This window comes from Eurosta solidaginis, chromosome 3 (assembly GCF_040869045.1).
Source record: "Eurosta solidaginis isolate ZX-2024a chromosome 3, ASM4086904v1, whole genome shotgun sequence".
NCBI classification, from domain to species: Eukaryota; Metazoa; Arthropoda; class Insecta; order Diptera; family Tephritidae; genus Eurosta; species Eurosta solidaginis.
In genome coordinates this window covers 128,114,622-128,120,621 of record NC_090321.1, presented here as the reverse complement: position 1 = coordinate 128,120,621, position 6,000 = coordinate 128,114,622, and the positions used below count along the sequence as shown (strand labels likewise).

General features: G+C 35.0%; 1 protein-coding gene across 1 annotated transcript in view; it reads left to right on the top strand.

The window, feature by feature from the left end:
• Positions 1-227: 227 nt before the first annotated feature.
• Positions 228-6,000, top strand: part of Ptp52F (Protein tyrosine phosphatase 52F) — a 2,268,497-nt gene continuing 2,262,724 nt past the window's right edge. The window contains exon 1 of the mRNA XM_067773018.1: positions 228-256. The gene's annotated coding sequence lies outside the window, so the exon portion shown is untranslated. The remainder of the gene's footprint in view (positions 257-6,000) is intronic.

Below are 6,000 nucleotides of genomic sequence, written 5' to 3'. Positions count from 1 at the left end.
TTTATAAAAAAGGCAATATATTATTTACACAAGGAATCAGTAGAATACTTAATACGTCTAGCAAACAATATTTACATACATATATAGTTTTGTTGTATGCACAACCATAATTGATTAACTAGAAGCATTTATCAACCCGAAGTTTTACATGACTGATATCTTTACTTATCAAAAACATAGTTTGATTAATGACATACTGCTATCAGTTAGATTAGTAACATCGATGGTTGACGTTCGTTTTACTAAGCAGACGCTTGTAAGTTTTAAGTTATGGGGATTTATTTGTTTATACTCTGACAACTTATTATTGGTTATATAGCCCATCGTGTGGTTATTAGTAATGGTGTGGTTGTGACTAGAGATTAACCAGTTTTAAAATATACAGCGTGTGCAAATCCAAATAATGGCAATGTGTAAATCAGAGGTGAACATCTTATCTCTGCGTGTGACCAGGCCCGACGAGTGGGAGGGGGAAGGGGGATTCCGCCGGGCCCGAGGGGGTCAGCGATTTAGAGGTACTAAAACATTTTTTTTTTTAATTCAGAATCTTTAGTTGTTCCATGTACAGTTTTTAAGCCGTATTTCAAAAGCAACGAATATCTGCATTTTGTTTTAATATCATAGTGAAGTGTGAAAAATAATTTGAAAAGTCCCTTTCCTTAAAATTTAAGAATAAATACATTTTTCATTTGGCAGCTGGCTAAAAACGCTGTTTATAAAACACAATTAGTATTACTCAACTGACGAAAACATGTTTTCAACGTATCACTACTCAGTTGAAAATCTAATTCAAAAGGAGGCTACAAGTGATACACTTATCAATGAACAGCTAGCCACTGAAACTCTAAAGTGGAAAGAAATTGTATATAGAATTTTGGACACTATTTTTGGGTGAAAGTGGCCTAGCTTTAAGAGGCGAAAGTTATATCTTGGTGAACGAAACAATGGAAATTTTTAGGGCATCTTATAACTCATAAGTCATTATGATCCGATACTTAGAGATCATTTGGAGAAATTTAGGATTCCAAAACAGAAGCACAAACGTTTACAGGATCACTTTTTTTCCCCAGGCATTCAGAACAAGTTTATATAAATGTGTGCAAAACACGTGAGGGAAACAATATTAGATCAACGCAAGAAAGCCAAGTATTTTGCTATTATCGTTGATACTACGCCTGTTGCTAGTTACGTTGAACAGACTACGTTCATTTTGCGCTACCTCCATTTCAATTCGAAAGCAACAAATTTTACAATTCAAGAATGGTTTTTGGCTTTCGTGGATTGTAACCAAAAAACTGGTCAGGAAATCGCTGGTTTAATTTGCCATAATCTAGGTAAACATGAAATCCCATTAAAAGATTATCGTGCACAAGGGTACGTTAACAGCGCCAATATGTAAGGAGCTTACAACGGAGCAAAACGTCACGTTCTCGACAAAAACTCGAATGCTTATTACTCATCTTGTGCAACCCACAGTCTCAATTTATGTGGTGTTGATGCTGCAGAATGTTGTACGGTTGCAATTACTTTCTTCGGAGTTGTACAAAAATGTTTTACTATTTTCAGCAGCAGTTCACAACCATGGGACATTCTCAAAAAAGAGTACCGAGCCTCTTCACAGTCTTTCAGACACTAGGTGGTCGGCTAGAATTGAAGCCATCAGACCATTCGCAAACCATGTTTCAGGATTAACACAAGGACTAAATGGATTTCTTAAGCTAAATTTGACTGCAAGAGCATATGGCGATGTTACCGGCATTCTCAAGTGCATCAACAAGTTCGAATGCCACCATAATGTTGAGGTCCGACATCTAGATGTCTTATTATCTGATTTGAAGTTGTTCAGGAACCAATGGGAACAATTTTAAACAAATGCAAAACAGTTGCTATTCAATTAAACATCTCGCCAAAGTTTCCGGACATTCGAAAGAGAAAACCCAAAAGACGTTTTGAAGATAATGGAAATGAGATGATTACGGATGATCTAGAGTCTGATTTTAAAAACAACACATTATTGGTGATCGTTGATTCGGTAATCACTGGCATTACTAAACGATTTGCGGCTATGAGAAATTTGAAGGAGAAGTTTTCCTTTTTGTGGGAATTTGAAGACATGTATGAAACTGCGGTTCGGGTGAGCGCAGCAAAATTTGTCGAAAAATACAAGTCGGACGTTTCTCAAAGTTTAGAATGCGAAATAATTCACTTGAAACACATTTACGAAGCAAATTTTGATAAAGGTCTGTCACCATTGGAATTGCTTAATCTGTATACAATTTTATTATTATTATAATTATTATTGTTATTAATAAGTCATTGGACAAAATCCTTATAGACTATAGAACCTAAGAAAGTATTACATACAGCTTAATTGTAATTAAAATATACAGCTTAAAAAACGGAATTCAAAATTAACAAAACATCGGCTCTTGGAAGCAAAAAATCAAGAGAGACTTTTTTACTTAACATACTGAACTCACAAGTAGCGCGATTAATAGGAGAATAATTAGCATAATTTGTTCTGAAGTTATCTCCATAGAAAGGAAAGAAATTCCGAAGAAATCGTTGAGGAACATTAAAGCGAATCCTTTCCAACAGATCAGGACAGTCAATAACCCCCTTAATCACATTGTATACAAACGTTAAACAGAGTATAGATCGCCGACTCTCAAGTGAATTGAGCCCTAAGAGCATAAGCCGAGAAGAATAGGAGGGCATGGGTTCTGAAAATTTTAATGGACGATGAGCATACTTTAGAAAAATTTCCTGTATCCTCTCAATTCTATTTATGGTTAACTGAGTACAAGGCCTCCAAATAAATACAACATATTCAATGTGCGATTTAATAAACGGGGTATATAAAAGTTTGATTGTATAAGGATCTGAAAATTTGGTGGTATTACGCCTAACAAAACCAAGCATGGAGTAAGATTTAGAAGTTACATAATTAATATGACTATTAAAAGAAAACTTACTATCAAAGAGGACACCAAGGTCTTTAATCTCGCTTACGCAGTGAATTTCGCAATCAGAAATAGTATACCTTGTGCGCAAGGCGGAAGTTGACTTAGAGTAGGTCATATGGAAACATTTAGACGGATTAAGAGGCAGACGTGAGTTCAGACGCCACTGATATAATTTATTGGTATCACTTTGCAACTTTAGAACATCATCAGGTGTCTTGATTATTGAGAATATATTTAAGTCATCTGCATACAACAAATACATGGAAAATGAAAAACAACTACTAATGTCATTAATAAATAAAATGAAAAATAGTGGTCCTAATATACTTCCCTGAGGAACACCAGAGGTTGCCACAAAGGAACTAGAGGATACACCATCAAAAGTGACCACACACTGTCGATTAGATAGATAAGAACTAATCCATAGGAGAAAAGAGGAATGGAATCCAAAACAACTCAGCCTTTTAATTAATACACTATGAGAAACTCTGTCGAAAGCTTTAGAAAAATCTGTATAGATACAGTCTACCTGAAAACCACTAGAAAATGACGCAATGCAGTATTCACTTAAAACCGAGAGGTTGGAAATTGTAGATCTGTCAGCGACAAAGCCATGCTGGTACGGAGATATCAGGGATTTACCTGCAAAACTTAGTTTTGCCCTGACGGCATGCTCGAAAATTTTAGAATTGGTTGACACCTTGGAAATAGGTCTGTAGTTACGTACATCATTTTTATTGCCACTTTTAAAAACGGGCGTAACAGAAGTAACCTTCCAATCATCAATGAAATTACCAGACGGTAGGGACTTGTTGAATATCAGTTTCAAAGGAAAAATTAAGGAAGGGCAATTTTTTATCAAGACCGGGGAAAATCCGTCAACATCTGTCTGAGATGATGGTTTAAGCTCCGAAATCACTTTACTAATATCCTCAGATGATAATAAAAGGTACCCGAAGTTTAGAGCAGAGTTTGGGCTGATCGAAAAATCAGGGTACTGACAACAATCTTCCGGTGAAAAATTGGATTTAAAGAACTCAGCAAATAAGTTGGCTGAATCGTTTGGAGTTTGCGCTGTGGTACCATCAAGGTAAACGCCAGTGGGAATACTGGAGCAACCTTTTTTCGACTTTATATAATTCCAAAAAGGTTTGGGATTAGACTTAATATTGGACTCAATATTATGGATGTAGTTGGCGTACAGGGATTTGTTCAAGTTATTGAAATATTTTACATATTGCTCCAACAATTATGTTGCTTTACGTATCTTTTGCACTATACTTGTCACTGTAGCTAGTGCAGAAGTTTCTTTCAGCGTCCTTGCAAGAATCAAAAACTTTCATAGATCGTGTTCATCTCAAGAGCGAGTTTCAGGACTTCCCATACCATGTGTTGAATCCGTTATGGCGAGACAGTTAAATTTTGATATTATTATAAAAATTTTTGCTGCGGAAAAAGCAAGAAAACCCACTCTTTGATACCCGAACCTTCTATATTGAATAATTAAAATTTATAATCATCATTATCAGACATGTACTAAAACTAACTAGAAAAGATTATTTGAAAAAATATGTGGCTGTTAAAAGAGAATTTTATTTCTACGTTATAATAAAATAGTATAAATAGTAAATATTCTGTGTTAATTTTATTTTCAGCTCTTAGTCCAAAAGTCATTTGGTTGATGTGGCAAACATTTTTATTTTTGTAATCCTTCAATAATGATTGATGAATGAGACGCCACTTATTAAATTAATCAAATGTTTTAGTGGATTTCTACGGCCCTGCGTGCGACATCTGCATTTACGACTAACAAGCGCTTATGAAATATGTTTTTGGTAATGGGAAATAACATGCTCCTTTATGCAAAATGTCGCTTAAAAGAAATTAAGTATTTGATTTTCACTTTCGTGTTATTAATACCGAGGCTTAAACGCATCATCCGATACTTTTTCCGATATTTTTGACATGTTTTAACTGCACCTGAGGTCACAGACACCCACATAACTTCGTTTTCTAAACAAATTCAACCATCGTTTATATATAAATTTAAGAGGATAGGTGTGCCGTTTTGTTACGGCTTACAATGAATAAACGTGACGTCAGCGAAACCATCTTATTTGTAATTGGATTAGCGGTAAATACAAGAGGAGTAGTCGAGATACTTTGAGAGTCTAGAAGTCCCGAAATGCCCTTCGAAGTCGCGAGTTGGTATATTTATAACAATTTAAATAAAGTATATCTAAAAGGTCAAGCTTCTCATTCAATTCGTGGTGAACTAAGTTTTCACGTTTGCTACAAATTGGCAGACTTATTTGCGTTAGACAGATGAATTAGCTGACAAGCTTTTCATGGTAGAAATACACTAAAAGGGCTTTCCAAACCACGGGAAAAGGCAACATCGTTTAAGAACATTTCTAAAATATTTGGATGTTAGTTGTCTCTTCACTTCGTGGGAGATCTTAACACCAAGACAGCCGGTATTAAAATGCTATAAGTTATAGCTCAAAACGTATGTAAGTTCTTCTTTTCTATTTAAGCTTGAAACACAATGCCCTGCCGCCGCGAAATAAACACGACGAATTTCGCCTCGCCAGAAATATAATCCCGGTAATTACATGAAGGTGAACACAATGAAAGCGAAGAGCGAAATTTACTCGACGGCATTTTGCGTCGATAAATTTATTTCTTTCGTCACCGGCGGGCGATGACGACAAAAATACCAAAGGTTGCCGCTGTTCAATTTTTTAAGTATAAAAAAAGAAAACATATCCAAAAAAAAAAATTGTTTATTTTTTTACATATAATTTACTGCCAAAACACGTTCAAATAATTAGGAAGGATATCGAAAGACGTGTTTCGGTATCATTATTAATAAACCGCCTACTATTGATTGATATTATTAAAAACTAAAATGTAATTAGCTCAAATATTTACTAAATTTAAGTTTTTTCAATCAATGTTTTCAACTAACGTGCGCTGTCAAAAATTTAAGCTCATGCAAGCTTATTTAAACGTACGTAACGTGCGCTGTATA